This window comes from Pantherophis guttatus, chromosome 1, assembly GCF_059756535.1.
Source record: "Pantherophis guttatus breed Tessera chromosome 1, ASM5975653v1, whole genome shotgun sequence".
NCBI lineage: Eukaryota > Metazoa > Chordata > Lepidosauria > Squamata > Colubridae > Pantherophis > Pantherophis guttatus.
Window position 1 is genome coordinate 329,521,568 of NC_142063.1, and position 23,269 is coordinate 329,544,836.

At 40.7% G+C, this 23,269-nt stretch overlaps 1 protein-coding gene across 1 annotated transcript in view; it reads left to right on the forward strand.

Moving 5' to 3' along the window:
• ATP2A3 (ATPase sarcoplasmic/endoplasmic reticulum Ca2+ transporting 3) overlaps positions 1-23,269 on the forward strand; it is a 148,828-nt gene that overhangs the window by 50,043 nt on the left and 75,516 nt on the right. The gene's annotated exons all lie outside the window — the stretch shown is intronic.

Below are 23,269 nucleotides of genomic sequence, written 5' to 3' on the forward strand. Positions count from 1 at the left end.
CTCAGCCAAAAGGAATTAGAGTTTTCCTTATAGTAGAACACAGTTTTTCAATCTCGTGAACTTTAAAATGTGTGGACATCAACTCCCAGAAGCCCGCAGTCAGCTTGGCTGGCTAGGGAATTCTGGAAGTTTACATCCAGGCATCTTAAAATTTCCGAGGTTGAGAAACAGTGAAATCTAATAAATAGCAATAGCACTTAGACTTATATACTGCTTCACAGTGCTTTCCAGCTCTCTCTAAGCAGTTTACAGAGTCAGCATGTGACCCCCAACAGTCTGGGTCCTCATTTTACCGACCTCGGAAGGATGGAAGGCTGAGTCAACCTTTAGCCTGGTGAGATTCGATCTGCCAAACTGCTGGCAGCCGGTGATCAGCAGTAGTAGCCTGCAGTACTGCACTCTAACCACTGTGCCACCGCGGTTCTATATAAAACAATGCAATGCAAAGTTCATCTCAATCAAAAGAACATCTCAATATAGGTAGTTCTCGATTTACAACCACAATTTAGCCCAACATTTCTGATGTTAAGTTATGAAGTGAGTGCTGCCCCATTTTACGACCTTTCTTGCCACAGTTGTTAAGTGAATGACTGCAGTTGATAAATTAGTAACCCAGTTGTTAACTGAATCTGGCTTCCCCATTGACTTTGCTCATCAAAAGGTTGCAAAAGGGGTTCACATAACCTTGGGACACAGTAACGGTCATAAGTATGAACCAGTTGCCAAACATCTGAATTTTGATCATATGACCCTGGGGATGCTACAAAGGTCATAAGGGTGAAAAATGGTCCTAAGTCAGTTTTTCGGTGCTGTTGTAACTTTGAACGGTCACTAAATGATCTGTTGTAAGTCAAGTACTACCTATACAGTCCTGATCCATAAGGATCCAAATACAGATAGTCTTGTGATCCTCTTTTGCAACCTTCTGACAAGCAGAGTCAATGAGGAAAACAGATTTGCTTAACAACCGTGTTACTAATTTACCTACTGCAGTGATTCACTTAACAACTGTGGGAAGAAAAGTCGTAAAATGGGGTAAAACTCAGTTAACAAATGTTCCACTTAGCAACAGAAATTTTGGGCTCAATTGTGGTTGTAAGGATTTACCAAGGATTCAAAGTTTAATCAGGTGACTGAGGATGCTTCAATGGTCATACATGTGAAAATTGTTCCTAAGACGTTTTTTTCAATGTCGTAACTTTGAACAGTCATTAAACGAATGGTTGTAAGTCTAAGATCACCTGTACTAAAGTAGGCCAAAGCCAGTACAAAGTCTTTTGGCATATAAGTAGAACAGAAGAAGACCTCACATAGGGTCAGTCCGTAGTGCACAGGGGAGGAAGTTTGAAGTAACATGGGGCAGACATCTGCACAGTTACAACTGGCCCAACACCTCCTCCTGTCTAAGTCCCTGGACTCAAGATCTATTCTGCAGTGCTATTTTGGCTGCAAGAGGACTAAAACTCTGGTTTCCACAGCCCTACACATCTGACCCCTCTTGTTTTTAAAATGGGTTGGTCCACTAGTCAATCTGGAACAGTTTCCAACCTCAGCAACTTTAAGATGTAAATTAAAGCAAAAAAAAAAAAAGATGTCTGAATTGCTCTAGAGTAGGGCTGTCAAACTTGCGACACGAGCTGGCCAAGCCCAGGCCTGGTTTAGCGAAGGGGAAAAAGGTCATGATACGTCATGTGATGCCGCCATGACGATGCGAGTTTGACACCCCTGCTGTAGAGAATTGGAAAATCTTGCAGTTATGAGCTGAGAGAGCACTCAGCTGTCTTTCATGCCTAAAACAGGACTAGAACTCAATCTCTTGGTTTCTAGGTGCTTTAACCACTAGACCAAACTGTCTCTGTAGCTCATTTGTAGCTTAACAGATATAATTAAAACTGTAATTGACAAGAATTGGGTTTTGCACTTTTGTAGGCTTCAGCCCAGCGGTGGGATTCAAGTAATTTAACAACCTGTTCTCTGCCTTAATGATTTCTTCCAACAACCAGTTTGCCAAACTTCTCAGAAAGTTAACAACCGGTTTTCCCGAAGTGGTGCGAACTGGCTGAATCCCACCACTGCTTCAGCCCTTCCAAAGGAATCCTTCAAATTCCCGTCCCTTTAAAAGAGGAACGTTCTTTTAAAATGTTCACTTCATTATTGAATGTAACTTGGTAAAGATGGCTTTGACAAATAGGTACATTTTCCCTCTATTTTATTTATCTGAGCTTTTTTATGCTGTGATTTCACATGAGAATCAATGAGTGATTTCTCAAACTCCATCTCTTCAACACGTCAAATAGTTAGATTTTGGATGCAGAAGTCCAATTGACCACTAGTTGGCAGCCATGAGAATGAAACACTCTTTACTGCCACCTAGTGGCTGATTGGTTGTTAATCAAATAATAACTGGAAAAAATAATATAACTGGGTTTGAGAATATCCCACAGCTGAATATGCTTTTTACACACACTGAAACCCCTTTCTTGACCCCTAGCTTTATGAATATTTATGCGGTGACTGAATTAGCTGTTCAAATTCAAACTTCTACTATCTGGTGCTTAAGAGATAAACTCTTTGATGCCCTCTAATGGTTGGTAGGTGTCCTTTGGAAAAATGTAGAAATGGGTGGATGGAGTGCTCCAACCTTTCAGGAGCTATCTTAGCACAGATGTTCTGTATGACAATGGGTGGTAGCTTTTTTTTTTCCAGATTTCAGCCAGAAGAAAAAAACTTTGGTTGTTGCCCTTTATAGTGTCACATATGTATTCTAGGTGCTTATTAAGGGCACGCTGGGAGGTCACTGCAATTTATGCTGGCAAGGTTTCTTCCTGGTTTCAGGTTGGGAGGAAAGCACAACAAAATTGCTATGTGGTTTGGTTGCTTACTTACCCATCTGTACCAAAGGAAATTATTTTTGTCTCTTCTGAATTTCACACATGTCCACCTACTTGCCTATCTTTTACAGAGATCCGGGCAACTCTTCTGATCTTTTCTTCCACTCTTGCATCTCCCATCATCATTTAGAAAGGCTGTAAATCCTGGTGCCACGAGCTTTTGTTCTCTACTCTCATTGCTGTAATGGAACGTGGGAAAGGCCTTGGAGAGAGAAAGCAAACTGTACTTTGAGACTTGCAAGATTCTGTCAATGTAGCATTATCATGCAGGGAGTACTTACTCGACTTACGACCGTAATTGAGCCCCCGTTTTTTGTTGCTAAGTGAGACATTTGTTAAGTGAGCTTTGCCCCGTTTTACGACTTTTCTTGCCACAGTTGTTAAGTGAATCGTTGCAGTTGCTAAATTAATCACACAGCTGTTAAGCGAATATGGCTTCCCCATTGATTTTGCTTGTTAGAAGGTCGCAAAAGAGGATCGCGTGATATGGGAACGCTGCAACCTTCAGAAATATGAACCAGTTGCCAAGCATCCAAATCTTGGTCACGTGACCACAGGGATGCTGCAATGGCCATAAGTGTGAAAAATGGTCATAAGTCACTTTTTTCAGTGATGTAACTTCATTTTAATGTAAAATTTAATTTTAATGTATGCCGATTAGTGTACATAAAGTTATTATTCTATTCTATTCTATTCTATTCTATTCTATTCTATTCTATTCTATTCTATTCTATTCTATTCTATTCTATTCTATTTTATTCTAGGTCACAAAATGAACTGTTGTAAATCGAGGATTACGTGTAATAAAGTAGAATTAACTCACCTGGTTGTGATTCCTATCTGGTTTACCTCTCCAGGTCAACATCAATCTTGGACGTCTGAAAGTACAATTTGCCCTCCTGTCTCTTTTACTCTGCCCCCTGACAAACTAGTGAGGGTCTCTTCTGATCTATTTGTCCCTCCCAAAGACCAGCTGTGGGCTGTGTTGTCTCTTATCTCTTGAGAGCATCTGTTTGCCCAGTCTCCCAAGGCCTTTCCTACATTGTTCACATAAAAACCATTGCACAGCACAGAGGACATTTAATCAGGTTAGCTCAAAATCTCCCAGCTCTATTTGCAAAACTTAGCCAAACTTGGTTAATATTAACACTAACATTGGATACATTTTTTTTTGTGTTGGCATTTGTACAAATCTAGTGCATTGGGTTAGTTTACGATGCACTATAGCGTACAAATCCAGAAAATGGATTAATTCACGAATGAGGTTTAGGCTGGTCAGCTAGCAGGCAGCATTAAGGTCAAGAAAAAGCAGATATCATAAGACAGTTAAAAATGGTGCATTACAAATAAATATGCATTCTGTATTAATATAGGTATGTCTTCAACGTACAGCCACCATGGAGCCCAACATTTCTGTTACTAAGCTAAACATTTTTTAAGTGAATTTTGCCTGATTTTACGACTTTTCGTGTCACAGTTGTTGTGTGAATCACTGCAGTTGTTAAGTTAGTAACACGAAACTGGCTTCTCCATTGACTGCTTCTCAAAATTTCATAAAACATGATTATATGACCCTGGGACACTGCAGCAGTCATAAATATGAGTCAGTTGCCAAGCATCTGAATTTGGATCGTGCGACCATGGGATGCTGCAACAGTTTAAGTGTGAAAAACAATGGTAAGTCCCTTTTTTCAGTGGTGTTCTAACTTCAAACAGTCACTGAATGAACTGTTAGTAGGGCTACCTGTATGTACATCCCAATTAGACCATTTATTTTGTTAAATTTAAAGAGAAATTTGCGGTAAGAAGCAAATGGTTGTTTGATTAGCTGAGAAGGCAGAGAAGAAACGAAGGGCCTTTATTTCTCTATTGCTTCCTTGAGTTTTTTTCTTGAATTGTTACTTGGAGTTCTGCTGATGTCTAAAAATCAGAATCTTTAAGATCTGGAAAGATGCAAAGCTTGAGAAGACTGATTTGTGGTAGAAATCATAATATCCAGGGGTGGTATTCACTTACCTTCGCTACCGGTTCGCAAATGGGGGCGCACGCGCCACCACCACGCATGCGCAGGACCTTCTGCGCATGCGCAGAGCGTCAAAAATGGGACGTGATGACCAGTGGTGGGTTTCAAATTTTTTTACTACTGGTTCTATGGGCGTGGTTTGGTGGGCGTGACATGGCTTGGTGGGCGTGGCAGGGAAAGGATACTGCAAAATCCCCATTCCATCCCCACTACTGGGGGAAGGATACTGTAAACTCTCCATTCCCTCCCCACTCCAGGGGAAGATTACTACAAAATCCCCATTTCCTCCCAATCTGCTGGGACTCGGGAGGCAGAGAATAGATGAGGGTGGGGCCTGTCAGAGGTTGTATTTACTGGTTCTCCGAACTACTCAAAATTTCCGCTACCTGTTCTCCGGAACTGGTCAGAACCTGCTGAATACCACCTCTGGTGATGATGTCCAGGTGGATGGCCGGAGCCTACCACAGCCGCAGCTACCAGTTTGCCCGAACTGGATAAAACCGGCTGAATAGCACCACTGATAATATCCATGTATAAAATGTCTAAAATAAAAATTTGTTTATTGGAATTACTGAAGTTTGCAAACTTTTCTGAGGAATCAATGTAGTGTTATCAGATTGTTAGACTATGAACTCCAGGATCAAATATCCATTTGATATGGGAGAATTAATGTCCAAATTGGAGTACATTTCTTTTGTACAGGTGCTTACTCAAAGCTTGCAACTCCTTGTTTTAACTTTAAAAGCATTCCAAAATGCTTAGAAAATGACGATATTAGAATGGAATGTACATTTCTTCTTCAGTTATGTATAAATGAGTATAGATCTTCATGCAGAAAATATAAAGCAAAATCTACATTAATACAGAAAGGGAACAAAGTGGTTTTAACAATCGACACTTTAGAAACTGATACAGATTTTTAACAAATCTTTTTCTTCAATGAAATTCTTCCAACTCCAAGTGCCCACCTTTAAAATTAAAAATTCAAAGTAAAGGGTTTTTTTTTTTAATGAGTTGGGCTTTAGCGATTTCCCATGGAAAGATGCATTTTAGTCTTCTTGATGTTAAATGCATACAGAAATCTTGGCCATGATGAGTTAATTAGTTGTTGATGGTGGCCTGTACCATAACCATGGCAACAGTATAATTTGTTGGCTTGTCGTGACTGAAGAAAAAGGAGAAATATTTGATGGTTTCAAACATTTTTTTTAAAAAAATCAATGCATCCAAGTCTAAAATTTCTGATAATTCAATGACAGCAGGAGCACAGAGTTTCAATCATAGCTGTTAGTATCCAATCCTAGATCTTTTATATAAACAGGCCCAGGTACACTCTGGATGCAGGGGTGTGTTCTAAAATTTTTTACTACCGGTTCTGTGGGCATGGCTTATTTTGTGGGCATAGCTTGATGGTCATGTGACAATTCTTTAGGATTTAGCAGAGGTACTGGTCTACCAGGCTTTTAACTGCTTGAAGAGCTGTACCAGTCTACTCATTCGTTTTTGGAGGCCCCAGTCTACCTATTCGTTTTTGGAGGCCCCGGTCTACCATCACACTGCCTTTTAACATTGATCAGCTGTAGGGCGGCCCTTTGAAGCCCTGTGGCAAGAGTTTAAACAGTTTTTTTCCTTCTAGTCGATCAGCTTGGACTCGGGAGGCAGCAATAGATTGGGGGTGGGGCCAAATAAAAGGTAAGAATAACGCGGGGGGGGGGCAGCTCCCGAACAAAGAGAACCGGTTCGGTGACGTCATATCATCACCGCTACCGGCTCAGCCGAACTGGGCCGAACCAGAAGGAACCCACCACTGTCTGGATGTCTCTAGAAGCACCTTTCATGGTGTCCCTACCCCCCAAAAGTCAGATGGTAGCTACAACAGACAGCATCCCTGCTCCGTCAAAAGAGCGACACTTGGCACCTATATTAATTTTTTTCAGTATCAAGAAGTGACATTCCTTCTTACAGGAATGTCCACTGGGTTCCATTTTGATTTTAACCCCTCTACTCAACAGAATAGGTAGTCCTCGACTTACAAGCATTTGCTTAATGATCATTCAAAGTTACAACAGCACTAGAAAAAGTACTCCTTATAATCGTGGCAGCCTCCCCACATTCACATGATCAAAATTTGGCTCTTGGCAACTGCTATGCATCTACAATGTGTCTTGCAATTATGTAATTGCAATTTGCGATTTCACAAGCTGGCTTCCAACAAGCAATGGGAGAAGATTCACTTAACGGCTGCATGCTTCACTTAACAATTGCAGTGATTTGCTTAACAATCATGGCAAAAAAGGTCATAAAATTGGGCATGCTTTACTTAGCAATCCCCTTGCTTAACAACAGAAATTCTGGTCTCAATTATGGTCATAAGTTGAGGACTATCCATACTCCACATAATTATTTTTTTAAAATGTAATTTTTATTTTCCCTTATTTTCTTCCTATGTTCAAAATTTATTATGTCTTTATTCATTTAATTTTTATCCTGCCCATTCTGCCCTATAAGATAACGCTGTGTGGCTTACAGGTGGCTTAGAACTAAGAGATAGATGGCATAGGGATGTGGTCTTTTTACCCCATCAACCAACAGGTCTAGAACAACTTGCCCTGGCCAACTCACCTTGGGACAATTCAATATGGATAACTCAAAAGAAGGAGAAGTCAATTGCAGTGGGCGTTGTCTTTGCTTTAGGTCTAACTTGCTTCTCAAGTTAGGGTGAGCGGCAATTTAGGTCTAACTTGCTTCTCAAAGTTGGGGTGAGCGGCAATTCTACTTGTCTCTCTCTTGAGATATCCCATGCTAAATTTTCCAGTGGTAAATTGACCATGATGAGTCAGTTGGCTGGGCCCTAAGCTGGTAAATTGGCTGGGCCCTAAGCCAACTGGCATAATCAAGTTATCCTTCTTGAAGGCCAAAAGATGGGAACTATTCTCACCTTTTCAAAGAACCCTCAAAATTGTGATTTTGGGGAGACCAAAACCAATAGTTATCATTAGATGACTGAGGAAGCAGAAGAAGCTTCTTAGATAAGAAGCGAAATGTCTTCAAAAGAGATAACAAGAAAGTCCAGTTGCCTCCTGAAAAAGCACCTTTGGGACAGCCATGACCTGGATGACTGAGAATCTCTAAAGACTAACAGTCATCATCTTCCTCTTCTTACCATACTGGGTGAGAATTCTAAGAGCTACAATCCTAGGATTCTCAACATGGAACGAGATTGAGAGAGGTGGTTGTAGTGTAACATTACTATTTTTCTGATGTTTCTCTACATTCATGTTTAGGTGAGACTGACTGATGCATGGATGGAAAAGCACGATTTACTTAAGAATGCAAAACCTATAAAGAGTTAAGCAGAATGGGGAAAAAAAAGAAAGAACAAAACCAAAACAATGGCTTGGAGACAAATTGCAAACCTACTGTCAAAATCTAGATTAAAAAATATATTTTTTCAACTTGGTGTTGGAAGAATGTCAATGAAAGAACACAGATATTTTTGCTGTTTTACAAGCTGGGGACTATAACAACGAAAATCACTCCCTTCCTTGAAAAATAAGTACTCAGAGCAAGACTTCATAGGTGTTTTTAAATGGACAGGTGTCTGCAGAAATCCTGCCCACAAATTACAAGGAAGTGTAAACAACTGTGGAGCTGTGTTTCTGATAATAATTAGTTCGTACTTCAGCTCTCTTGTTCACATCCTTGTTGGGTGAAAAACATGATGGTTTTAAGATGCATTTGTTAAGATTTAAAATAATAGCTCACCCTCACAATAGAATCAGTGGGTGGAAATTTCAGGGAAAGCAGATTTCAGATAACAGTAGAAAAAAAAAGACTTCCTGGTTAACTTTAGAACAGTCTGCTTGGAACGATGGGGCTATTTAAGTAGCTTCGTCTTTCAGGAAAGGTATGGGTTCTGCCCCCGTTTATCTGTATATGTGGGTGTATCTCCTCTTGAGACTTTCAACTAAAAAAAATTCTTGGTTAAAAAAAGGGGCTTCAACTCCCCTTCTGCTCCCCTGCTGAAGGAAGGAAAGTGCAGCCTCAACTCCAATAGGCCCTACCACAATTAAAGCAGAGCTAGCTGTTGATGCTGGACACATAGATTCATACAATCACAGGGCTAGAAGGAACCTTGGAGGTCTTCCAGTCCAACCCTTCTGCACAAGACAGGAGATATTATTGCATCCCAGACAAATGGTTGTCCAATCTTTTCTTGATGACTTCCAGCGATGGAGCACCGACAACGCCAGGGAACTTGTAAAATATGCCCTCCGGAATGGTTTAAACCAGTGATGGCGAACCTTTTCAGCACTGAGTGCCCAAACCGGAACGCACATGCATGTACATGCGCCGGAGCGCCAGAAACCTGAAGACCAGCTGGCTAGTGTGCAAGCCTGGTTTTTGGCCATTTTTCGGGTCTTTTTCAGGCTGTTTTTTGGACTGTTTTCAGGAGGTTTTTTGGCTGTTTTCAGGACGTTTTTTTGGCACGTTTTCAGGACGTTTTTTGGGCTGTTTTCAGGATGTTTTTCAGGATGTTTTCAGGCTGTTTTCCGGTGCTCCAGTGCCCGTGAAGACCAGCTGGCAACGGCGTGTGCCCACAGAGAGGGCTCTACATGCCACCTCTGGCATGCGTGCCATAGGTTCACCATCACAGGTTTAAACAGTTTGCCTAGTTTAAATCCCTAAAAGTTCAGGTTTGGATTCTTTAAACCAGTGGTCCCCAACCCCCGGTCCGCGGACCGGTGCCGGGCCGTGGAGTACCTGGCACCGGGCCGCGCAGCGGCCGGGGGACATGAACGCTGCAGCGCAAAGGCTCCTGGGCCGTGCGCAAAAGCTCCTGGGCCGTGCGCAATGGGCCGTGCGCAAAAGCTCCTGGGCCGTGCCCCCAGCCCTGCGCGCGCTCAGCGGGCCGCGGCGATAAAAAGGTTGGGGACCACTGCTTTAAACCTTTGAAAACGAGAGCAGTGGGGTACACCTGCACATATAGGATGTGGTACAGTGGGCCTTGCTGAATCCCATGAAGGTGGTTTCTAAATTCTCCACCCACAACCCTAGAAACTCCTAGAAACTTCTGTAAAAATCCAATTTGGTGGATGTGTGATAAGGGAATGAATGTCCCTTATTCATTAAGAATTGAAGTCTTTATTATGTTGATCAAGCTCCGAGAATTAGAAGGAAGTTGAAAATTGCAGAAGGAGGGAAGTGCTGTTGCTTCTTGAGATACTGATCTCAACTACTTGTTCTCTCAACCGAGATCGTCTGCAACACCCCACACTTAGAACTAAGTCCTAGCTCAAATTATACTTCCTAAACTACAGTAAATTAAAAACTTTAAACATCTAGCTCTACCGGTCCTGAGTTTGCAGTCTGGTTCCTTGATCTCTAACTCAGATTTTTTTACAGATTGGGGTTTCCTTTTCTGAATTACCTTCCAGCCAGCCCTAAATAAGAGCTAACAGTGACAGAATTGGAAGGGACCTTGGAGGTCATCTAGTCCAACCCCCTGCTCATGCAGGAGACCTGTACTAGGGATTTGAACCACCAAACTGCCAACCTTTCTGATCGACAAGCTCAGTGTCTTAGCCACTGAGCCATCTAGTTAGACTCGCTTTGATGGGAATAAAGTCAAAAGGTATAAGCAACATAGACTTCTTTTTAAAAGCCCTGCCATGAGAAGAAAAGTCCCAGTCCCAGCTGTTTTGATGGACTTCAGTTGTGCAGATTGTTCATAAAAGATGTCCCAACAGCACTGGGCCAAGGACAGAGTCTATGAAATCCCATTCAAAATTTCTGTTCTGGATAACATAGAATAAGAGCACTTTTTTCAGTGCAATTGACCAGTGTGTTGCAATGCCATGTATTATTAGTTGTTGGGGTTCAGTTGCTAAGTCATGTCCAACTCTTTGTTCCATGGACCCCATGGACCACAGCACGCCAGAACCCTCTGTCCTCCATGTCTCCCAGAGTTTGCCCAAATTCATTTTCATTGCATTGATTGCACTATTTAACCATCTCATCTTCTGTTGTCCCTTCTTTTATCTTCAATCTTTCCCAACATCAGGGTCTTTTCCAATGAGTCCTCTCTTCTCATTAGGTAGCCAAAGTATTTGAGCTTCTGTCCTTCCAGAGAACAGTCAGGGTTTCCTTTAGGATTGACTGATTTGGTCTCCTTGCATCCAAGGGACTCTCAAGAGTCTTCTCCAATAAACACAATTCAAATTGTGTTGAACATATATATCAGGGTTGTCAAAGACAAGGCCCACGGGCCACATCTGGCCCACGATGTGGTCGGATCCGACCCACGGGACCATCCTGGAAAATGTAAGAGGCTGGCCCATGTCTCTTTGGCCCAATCTACCCAATGCAAAGAGGAAACATTGGGCCAGCGTGGCTTCAGCCCGGTCTACCCAATACGAAGAGGAAACATCAGGCCAGCAGTTTGGGGAGTGGCGTCAAACTGGCCACACCCACCCAATCGGTCACGCCTGCCCGGCCCCCTGAGGTCAACCACAGCCCTGATGTGGCCCTCAATGAAATTGAGTTTGACACCTCTGATATATATTATAGTACCATCTAATCTACATTTATCACCAGGATATTGTGAGAAACTTTGTCATGTGCCTTTCAGAGAGCGAGGCATTCCCTTTTTAGGCCAATCTGATCATTCTATCATAAAAAAGAAATCAGGCTAGATCCAATGTGGGTCAGTCACTGGGAACAGAGGTTTACTGTTCAGAGGAAGAGTAATCTCTGGTCTTGGTGACTGACCCAGATTAGATTTTGAAATATTATCCTGGGATGCACGTATTTTCCTTCATTCATGAGAGATTAGGTTAGTCTCATTTGAAGGCGTGAAAAACCTTCATGGCTCTTGGTAATGATAGCAATAATACTTAGACTTATGTACCGCTCCTTGGTGCTTTACAGCCCTCTCTAAGCTTATAGTAACAGTAACAGAGTTGGAAGGGACCTTGGAGGTCATCTAGTCCAACCCCCTGCTCACACAGGAGACCAGTACTAGGGATTCAAATTGCCGAACTGCCGACCTTTCGGTCTTACAGAGTGAGCGTAGAAGCCTTATTTGCATATTGCCCCCAACAATCTGGGTCCTCATTTTACCAACCTCAGAAGGATGGCAAGGTGAGTCAATCTTGAGCTGGTCAGGATCGAACTCCTGGCAGTGGGAAAAGTCAGCCTGCATTCTAAACACTGCACCACCACAGCTCCTCATGATAGCATTTTTTTCCTAAGTATCTGCAGAAAGATTGTGTCTGAAATGGTTTAGCCCCTTACCCAATATATCCGTATAACAACTAACATCAGTTAGTTGTTCAAACTAAGTGCTATCTACTTTCCCAAGACTCTTCTGTACCTCCTTTTTGAGGATGGGACTAGAGTTGCTTGAGTCTAATCATCCAGCACTTCATCTGTTCTCCAGGACTTTCCAGCATTGAATTCCATTTGTCGTCTTTATGTAAAAACCTCAAGGATTGTTCACCTTTCTTTTACATTGCTGGAGCAGCTCATCTTTTCCCCTTTAAAAAAAATACACGGCTGTGGAAAAAAAAATGGGGAGAAAGGAAGAGTGCCATCAAGCTCATCCTGATGGAAATTGGGAACGAGGAACTGAAGGAAAAGTTGGCAGTATGAAATTTTGCATTAAGCTGTCAACTGTGGCTGAGAAATGACAGGTATCCCCTCCCCCCTCCCTCCTTTTCTCTCACACACAGAGAGATACATGCAACCCACACACACATACTTTTAGCATGTATAAGATGTGGTTTCTCTCATCAATGTGTGGGCTGAAATGTAGCTGGTTAAAATAACAGTTTATTTTTTAAAAATGTCTTGGCGAGAAGCAGTGTCCCCAAAACGATATTGTCAGGGAGTTACTGTTCTTTGTCTTGCTTACATCTGACAACTGTGGTTCTTCCTGTTCCATTATAAATTTCATTTCAGAGAGGGAAGGAGGGAGGGAGGGAGGGGGAGAGAGAGAGAGAGGGAGGGAGGGAGGGGGAGGGAGGGAGGGAGGGAGTGGTATCCGCCTGGTAGAAAAATAGAACGTCCCTCCTGATACGTTTACTTTTCTTTTCTTTTTCTTTTCTTTTTAACATCCCCTTTTGCCCTACCTCTGTTTCCCTTCCTTCTCACTTTATTTGGGATGGCAATTTGCTTTCTACTCACCTTGGAAGAATGTACAGGTAGTCCTCAATTTACAACCATTCATTTAGTGACTGTTCAAAGTTGAAAACTGAAAAAAAACCCCAACATATGACCATTTTTTCACACTTACGACTGTTGCAGCATTCCCATGATCACACAATCAAAATTCAGTTTGCTTGGCAACTGGCATGTACTTATGACGGTTGCAGTGTCCCGGGATCATGTGACCATCTTTTGCGACCATCTGACAAGCAAAGTCACTAGAGAAGCCAGATTCACTTAACAACTGTGTTACTAATTTAACAACTGCAGTGATTCACTTAACAAATGTGGCAAGAAAAGCCCTAAAATGGGACAAAAGTCACTTAACAAATTTCTCACTTAGCAACATAAATTCTGGGCTTATGAATTGTGGTCATAAGTCGAGATTTACCTGTACAGTGTTCATAAAGGGCCATATATCTCTCTTAATGGAGCAGCAACTTGCTCAGTGAACTAAATTGGACATTGCTTTATGGCAGTTTTGAAGGCTACAGCTGAACTCTCTGGTCCCTTGGATAATTGGTATGTGCCAGTGATGTGGCTAATACACACTCTGCACTCAACAGGTGCATGCAACAAAGGTCTTGCATTCTGGCAAACAGGAAAAGATAACACTGGTCTACAAGGAGAAAGCCTCAGAAATGAAAGTAGCTTAATATTACCAGCATTGGGTCACTAATAAAGGAAAATTAAATCCTAAGTATTTATTGGCTCCAGTTTTCAAGATACAGCTTCAGGTCAAAATTGCAGCAAAATAATTCAAAATTATGAGGGGGATGTGCGATTAATGCTCCATATTTTTTTCTGCAAAATGTGATAGAGCAATGAGAATGGTGCCACACCAATCATTATAAATTTATTTAGTTTTACTGATACCAATAACATAACTTTCCATTCATTTATTGGTTTTTCATATAACAATTTCATGCTTTTTGCATGAAAAACTGATGAGCTCTAACATCAGATTAAATGAGAAGGTTCCATCTTTATTCGATATCTAAACTGCGCTTTTTGGCTTTTCTCTTGTGAACTGCAGTAGGATCATCCCTGGGGAGATTCCAGCAGTAATCGGCAAGTGTGGATGGACTCCATTTCCCTTGGTATCTTTTCTCCATGCCTGCGATATCCTGGTGGAATCTCTCCCCATGCTCATCACTCACTGCCTCACAATTCAAAGGGAAATAGTCTACAGTAGTGGCCAAAATTGTGGAAACCTTTTGGGAAAAGTATATTTTCTAAAACTAGCTAATAACACCACTTTTTTTTGGAGTAGTACCATAAAATTATATTTCAATGGAAACATAATTTAATCAAGAATGTAATGCAATAACTTTTATGAAGGATTTGCTATTAGAATAGCAGTTTACAGTATAAAGAAGAAAAGTGAAACACGTAGAAAAAACGAGATATACAAAAATTATCACCATAGAAAAAAACGAGATATACAAACATTATCACGTCAGTACTTAGTTGGGTAACCTTTAGCATGAATTACGACCTTACAATGTCTTCCTATGGAATGAACCAAGTCTTTTAGTTCTGCAGCTGTTATAATGTGAAACCAAGATTGAATGATTGCTTCTATTAATTGGGTTTTATTGCTAGGTCGCTTCTGACTAACAAGTTTCTTTAGTCTGCTCCATAGTAAAAAGGCAAAGATAAATAGAAGTGGTAGAAGCATCCTAGCTTGTATGGGAGGACCTGGAAAATAGTTCCACTGGGCAGACCTCTCAGGGTAGTCATTTTGTGAAAACACCCACAACAGTGTCACCCCCCCCCCCAGGAGCAGAGTGCCCAATAGTCACAAAAGGAAGTTCTTCCACACTTCCAACATATATCAAGCCACTCTTGATAGCAGGGTGAGCAGCATGTAAGTTAAACAAACCTGCTAAGAAGGCTAGTGTCGAAAGTGCAAAACTAGAATTCTTCTCTAAAACAAATTCTATGAGTTGAGTGTTAAACACTGCATGAAAACAGTGATCTTCACACAGAAAGAAATATTGTGAACTTAAAGGAAGTAGGCAGGTTACATGACCATTGGGAAAACTGAGCTTTGGTGGTGCAGCAGACTAAAGTGCTGTTAAATAGCACCAGCTGCCTGCAATTACTGCAAGTTCAAATCTCACCAGGCTCAAGGTTGACTCAGCCTTCCATCCTTTCTAAGGTAGGTAAAATGAGGACCCGGATTGTGGGGGCAATAAGCTGACTTTGTATAAAAAAGAACACCACTTTTGGGGGGGGGGCAAAGCCCTACTAAGCAGGTATATACAAAAGTATGAAAGCTATTGCTTAACGCATTGTAAGTTGCCCTGAGTCTCCGGAGAAGGGCAGCATATAAATCGAACCAATAATAAATAAATAAATAAATAAATAAATAAATAAATAAATAAATAAATAAATAAATAAATAAATAAAACATTATAAGAGTTGAGCAACTGGTACAATCCACACAGTGTTCGTTGTTTTAGGGCTGCTTCCCCCCACCCCAACCTGGGGCATTGGACTCCTAGTTCCCTCGTCCCCAGCCAGTAACAGCAACTGTCATTGCTACAATGCCATCTCCTTCTTCAGTTTTTCTCACCAGCCATCTGCAGCCTGCTTTATCTGACTCTAAAAGAACAAGGATCTTGCCACATTCTTTCGGTAAATCGGCAGAAATGGGTGCTAATATCCCAATTGTTTTCCTGGGCTGTAGCTTTCTTTTGTGGCTGCTTGGATATGTTGTGAAACACTTCCAAAATGAATTAAGCTGCAAGATTCAGTTGGTTTTGAATCTGTCTTCAGTTTTTGTCTCCAAAAAGTGCTCTTGGTCTTTTTTTTTTTTTAACTTGCAGCTGGAGTTGGAAAAAAAGCAACCTTATTATAATTTTCTTATTCTTATTTACTTCCTCTTCCATTTCCTGAATTTTTCTGGGAATATAAACCTTATTGTCTTATTTTTCTGTTGTAACCAAGTTTCTTACATGTCTACACTGAGGAAATCTTGCTTGGTGTATGCTCAAGGAACTGAGATATTTGTAGATTTCAACTGTAGCTCGGTACTCAAAACCATTTTCTGTATTTCTAATAAAAGAGAATGTCTGTAGCTCCGGGTTGATCTGTGGAGTTCTTGGTACTCTCTGAACGTAGTTGTTTGTTTGCAGATGTTTTATTACCCAACTAGATAACCTTAGTGCAAGAGAGTGTGGGGTTTCCTGCCTGTTTATATGCTTACTCTGCCAGATTTGGTGGGAGTAGTTCCTCCTTGATGGTTTCTTGATTATTGTTTTCTGTCTGATCGATTGTCTTGTATTGATCCCTGCTTCTCTGATTGTTAGATGTTGGAGGAACTGTGTTCTAGTCTTCCTCTTCCTTTCCTAAGTTTTTGTTTGTTTGTTTGTTTGTCTCTTTTAAATGGAAGGCACCTGGTTGAGTAATGAAATATCTGCAAGCAAACAACTGAGCTCAGAGAGTACTAAGAACACCATGGTACTTATTTCTGTTCTTTGTGTCTCTTTAATCATACAGCATTGGAAGAGGAGACCAACCCAAAGTTCTATTTGATTGATAATACAGGTTTGAAGACATCATTACATATTCAAGCTACACTGAGTTGCCTATGAAGCTCTTTTTTCCCTGATTCAAGGAAATATTCATGGGTTCTTGGCAGCTGCTGGGAAAAGGATTTGCCCCTCCTGCTAATTTTCAGCACCAGAGATCTTTGCCCTTCAATGCAAAATCTGTGGAGCAAAACCAATTATGAGCCTGCATATTAAAAAAAGGAAAGGATTAGGCGTTCAATTTCTACTCAGACTACTGAATTAACACATTTTTCCCCTTGATTCATATAGTACTATTATAAACTCAAACAATGGGTTGAATTTACTGAACAGAATAAGCCAGAATAAACTAACCAATATTTAGAAGTTTCAGCAGTAAAGCTACTAGATTTATGACCCTCCCGGTTAGCTGTATGATGTGAATACAAGTGTTATTGTTTTCCCTGAAAAGTTTGTCTTTGAAATACTGCATCAGATCACAACCTAAGAAAGTTCTGAGTTGAGCATGATAGTTTCCATTTCAAAAAGCAATTTTCACTGATAGTTAAAGGTTCTAGTCCCTATGATTGCAAAGATTAGTCTGGAGATATCTGTGTACTGGTGCTGTTGATTCAACAGAACGTCTTGTGGTCAGGCTGCAGTTCCTGTTCTTTTTTTGTTGTGGCAAAACAGGAACATACATATAGTACTTATAGATTAGTTCTATAAACAAATGTTTTTAATATTCACTATTTGTACTGTAGGTAATTGTGCTGTTTGATTTACTAAGAGCAGTTTTGAAGGATAAACATCCCCGCCCATATTTATCAACTTCTCTGTCACCTGCCTGCTGTATGTTGTTTGCAAGGGATGCCAGTGTGAGGTTTCCCTTCGCAAAAGGATGTTTGAATTGGCAATAGCCGAAATGTCAGTGCTAGTCAAATAGCAGATGTACTTGGACGTCAAGTTTCCCTGGTGATCTTTTTTTTCCAGATTAGTCTCAGACAGACTTGACCTATGCATGGCTCTGGCGGATTCTACCATAGTCATTCAAAATTAAAATAACATTTCTTGAATGCTGATCTAAAATGATGATTAAATAAGCAAAGCAATTTTTAATGAAAAAAAATGCATATTTCCAAATGATTAAGCAATGTTGGTTTAATTTGGAAAGCATTGACTAACAAAGTGAGTTCATTGTGGTTTGTTTATGGTAGTTGAACACAAATTAGAGCTTGCCAAAACTGCATGCAGCCTGCAGACCAGTGTGTGTGTGTTTGTGTGTGTGTGTAACTAAATTGTAACTAACAATATAACAAAAGAGGAAATGTAATAAATATATAACTGGGAAATGATTGCCTCGTTCCCTAATTTTTGGAGCCTCCTGTTGGTATACCATTTGTAAACCAAGTGGGTTAGTCCAGAAAAAAATGAGCATCTCTATTTTATAGCTAAATCCATAATCCGACAAAGTGATCTAACACACGAGCCCCTTGCAAATTTCCATGCAACATCACAATGCAAGTACAGAAGAGGCAGAATTTGCATTGCAACATAACAAAGCATGCTTTGCCTCCCCTTATATGCCACAAAGGCCCAGGAACCAGGTCTCTACAGGTAATCCTCGAGGTACGACCGCAATTGGGTCCAGGATTTTCATTGCTAAACTAGGTAGTTGTTAAGGGAGTCACACCTGACTTTATGACCTTTTTTTGCCATAGTTCACAATAAGTGGATCATATTAATAAATAATAAATAAATAAATAAAATAATAATAAATAATATTGTCATTAAGTGAATTGGTTGCTAAATGAACAGTTGTAAATTGAGGACAAGTTGCTTCTCTCCTTGATTAGTTTCCATCCATTGCTTCTTGTCTTGCCTTCTGGTGCTTTGGAAAATAGGTAGATCCCCTCTTCTTTGTGGCAGCCCTTCAAATAATGGAACACTGCCATCATGTCACTCCTAGGCCTTCTTCTCATTAAACTAGACATACCCAATTCCTGCAACTGTTCTTCATATGTTTTAACCTCCAGTTACTTATCGTTCTTCTCTGCATACTTTCTAAAGTCTCGACATCTGTTTTATATTGTAGTGACCAAGACTTCAAGTGATCGTGATTCTAGCTAAACATGGCTTTTCTGGTAACCAAAGAGAACTATGAAGTCAACCTTATTTTTGGCTCAAAAACAGTAACAGTGAGAGGAACCTTGGAGTCCTAGTGGATGATCACTTTACACATGAGTCAGCAGTGTGCGGCAGCAGCCAAAAAAGCTAATACAATTCCTTCATTGTATAAACAGAGGCATAGAATCAAAATCACGTGAAGTATTAGTACCACTTTATAAAGCTTTAGTAAGGCCACACCTGGAATACTCCATCCAGTTTTGGTCACCACATTACAAAAAGGATGTTGAGACTTTGGAAAAAGTGCAAAGAAGAGCAACTAAGATGATTAAAAGCCTGGAGACTAAAACATATGAAGAACGGTTGCAGGATTTGGGTTTGGCTAGTTTAGAGAAAATAAGGACTAGGGTAGACACAATAGCAGTATTCCAGTATTTGAGAGGCTGCCACAAAGAGGAGGGGGTCAAATTATTCTCCAAAGCATCAGAGGGCAGGGCAAAAAACAATGGATGGAAACTAGTCAAAGAGAGAAGCAATCTGGAATTTAAGAGAAACTTCCTAACAGTGAGGACAATTAAGCAATGGAACAGCTTGCCTTCAGAAGTTATGGGTGCTTCATCACTGGGAAGGGACCGGACAGCCATCTGACTGAAATGGTATGGGGCAGGGATGTCAAATTCGCAGCCCGCAAGCTGGATGCATCACTTGCTGGCCACGCCCACCCCCGTTTTAACGAAGGGGGGAAAAGTCGCAATATGTCACATGACGACAATGTGACGATCCGAGTTTGACACCCCTGGTATAGGGTCTCCTGCTTGAGTAGGGGGCTGGACTAGAAAGCCTCCAAAGTCTCTTCCAGCTCTATTCTGATTGATTGATTTTTTCCCCCCAGTCCATCAGTTTCCAAGAGACCACAGCATTGCAAACGAAACTATTTGAAATTGATTTTCTTAATAAGAGTATTTAAATTGTGACTGAGACCTTCTTCCTCCTGCTTGAGAATGGGCGGAAAAGGCCTTTGCTGATATGACATATACAGTTAAAGACATGTGATCCCACAGATATAAACTGTGTGTTTTTTCTGTTAGGGATTTCCCACCCTGAACCCTACCACTTATGCACAGTCTTGTACGTTCTATTTATTTTGCTCGCATTTCAACCTCACCCTAACAGCACTTAGGACAGCTGCCAACAATAACATCACAGTTCAGTTGATTATGTGCCACCAAGTCATTTTTGACTCCTAGCAACCACATAGATAGAGTTTCTCCATGACAATCTGTCCTTCACCTAGTCTTTCAGCTCCTACAATGGTGCACTTAGTGTCACTGTAACTCAGTCCATCCACTTCGTTGGCTGGTGATTACTGGGAGTTGAAGCCCAAACATTTTAAAAGTTGCTAAAGTTGAGAAGAGAAGATCCACCCTATACTAACAGTGCTCTCCCTTTAAAATGCTTCCCTTTAAAATGTTCTGCAAGTCGTCTTGGCTGATGCTTTCCTAATCAAAGCCTAACAGATTTCCTTTCTCTTTTGCTTCCCCTTGTGGGCGATACCTTGACTTTCTATCCCATACTGTTGCCTGTATTTAGTTTTGAACTCCAGCTGTCAGAATCTACCGTGTTTCCCCGAAAAGTTTTTTGAACCCTGAAATAAGCGCTTGGCCTTGTTTTCGGGGAGGTCCTATTGTTTTGGGGCATGTGGAGTAAGACAGGGCTCCTCTTACCGTCTTACTTGATTTCCAGCTCTGTCTCCCTTACCCTAACCAGAGGAAATGGCGGGGACCAGTTGCGCATGCAGTTAAATATTTTTGGGGAGGGCTTATTTTCAGGGGAGGGCTTATTTTTGGGGAAGGCTTATTATTTTGGGGCATGTGGAGCAAGACGGGGCTCCTCTTGCCGTCTTACCTGATTTCCAGCTCTATCTCCCTAACCTTAACCAGAGGATATGGCGGGGACTGGCTGTGCATGCGATTAAATATTTTTGGGAAGGGCTTATTTTTGGGGAAACACGGTATACAGAGGGAAAACCAGTCAAGGCAGGCAGAGTTGAGCTTTCTGGCTCTGAATGAGTAAGATAGATATTTCCCCTGCGGTTGAAAGTTTTGATTCCTTCTAACCTCTGCTGGGTTTTTTTTTGCCTGCAAGAGAAAATTAAAATTTCAATAGACATGAGAAGCTGTTTGTTTCTCCCTTGCACAAACCAGGCCTCCCCAGTGAGATTGAAGCCCGCCTGCCCTAACACTGTGGGGGCAAGATGGACACCCTCTCCATCATCTCCTCACACCTATCCCAAAGTTGCTTTTCCAAAAGGCAACTGGACTTTCTTGTTTTTTTTTTTCTTGAGAACGTTTCGCTTCTCATCCAAGAGGCTTCTTCAGTTCTAACTGAATGTGGGGAATGCAAGGATTTATATTCTTTGCAGTCATTTGGGTCGCTAATATTCTGTGGGTCGGTCATTAGCTTTCAAGAAAGTCCAGCTGCCTTTTGGAAAAGCACCTTTGGGACAACTATGACTTGGACGAATCTCCATAGGCTCCTCACATCTATGTGGCTAGAGAAGATGGGAGTCTTATTTCAATGCATATGAAAAGCAGAGACTGGGTAAAGCAGGGATCTCCAACCTTGGCAACTTTAAGCCTGGAGGACTGCAAAGCTGGCTGGGGAATTCTGGGGGTTGAAGTCCTCCAGGCTTAAAGCTGCCAAGGTTGGAGACCCCTGTGATAAAGGACTCTAGTTCTCAGCTTGCCTGCAAGTGTTCTTACTGAGAGCTACAGAGTTAGTATCTGCCAAGGTTATCAGCCTTGATGCTCTCACTTCCTCTGCAGAAAATCAAATTGCTCCCTAACCGCAGTGAAATGCTTTATTCTGTAGTTTCTCTGCAGTTGTGAGTCACTTGGGGGCCTGCTATGAATAGTGAATTCATTTACTGAATGTTAATCAAAGTGTGTGTGCTGGTGGTGGGGTCGTCCATGTGTATGTGAATGTTTTAAAAGTGCAAATGAGCAGCTTTGTGGAACCCGGAGTTTTAAATTCCTCCCCTCCTGTTGAATTATATTTTTCCAACGCTCTGCATGAAATATTTACTGTCACTTAAGAAGAACATGCGAGTGGGTGAATCTGATGAGTATCATCCCATAATACTTTTGAGCATTCTTATCTATTCGTTTGTGTTTCTGTAGCAATCTAAAGGTTTTCTTGGGAAAAAAAGCTCAAAACACTGTATTTAAAATGTCAATTCCTCTCTCCCCTTCCCCCAAAATGTCATATTTAAGAGTTTTATCTCAAATAAAACTCATGCATAATTATGATGCATTTAAATCACTAAGACTTGTGTTGTTGGCATGGTTTTGTAGTTAACAGTATGATACCAGGACAGAGAAGAGGGTTCTAGGTTCAAACTGCACCTCAGCCGTCAAGCTAAATTTAGATGTGTGTGGATTCATCTGTTGTGCTAAAACATGACGTATGTTTAATTTTATCTCGGTATGATATGTCTATCCAACTGTCACAGCATGTAACATGTGAACTGTGTATATATGTTTACTTCTCTTCTGTCACGTTCTCATCGTACTAAATAATAATAAGCATGTAATCCAATGTGATTGGATTCTATGAAAACCTCAAATTTATGATTTAACAAATAATATTTTTTTTTAAAAAAAACTAGGTTAGGTCACTAATGCATAAGGCTACTATGAGGATTAAAAAAAAATGGGAGAAGAGATATTTTGTAGGCCCTTATTGTTCTGTCTGTTCGTTCATTCGTTCATTCATTTCATTTCATTCATTCATTCATTCATTCAATTTCTATAACCATCTAACTCAATCAATGACTCTGGATGGCTTACAATTCCAAAACAATAAAAGCAATTAAAAGCATTTAAAAGCAATAGCAAAGGACTGACTCTTACAAAAACCCAGCTTGGTTGGGGTAAGTAGATCCCTGAAGTTTAACATTCACCCTTACCTGTCCAAAATGATATGAAAAATTCCTACAACAAGGATAGAAACACGTTGAAATTTGAAATAAGTAAACACAATGCTTTAAAAACAATCCTACTATATTACAAGTCAGCCAGATGTAATCTTTGCTTTTGCCAATAAACACAAAATTATAGAATGAAGGCTTTCATTAGTTTATTTGTGAATTCTCTTATGGTTTTTAAGGAGGGGGAAAATATGCTTGGAGAAAATCCAGGTGAAAAGTTATCCGTGTCATAATTATTTCAATTCTGGCTGCAGTTGTTGTGGATTAGATGGGTTAGATTAGAATTATACAATTTTGATAATATTATGTAACATTTTTAGTAGATACCAAAAAGAAGAAAAAGAAGATGAAGGGTTTAGAGATTACGGTATATTAACAAATCATGTGGGATGATTTATTGATCCAAACCTGTTTGTATTCACTTGATGGGAAATAGAAAAGTTCTTTCTGGCCTCCAACCAGCTTCCCATCATATATCCAGGGCTCTTGGACATCAAAGATAGCATTTTGAAAA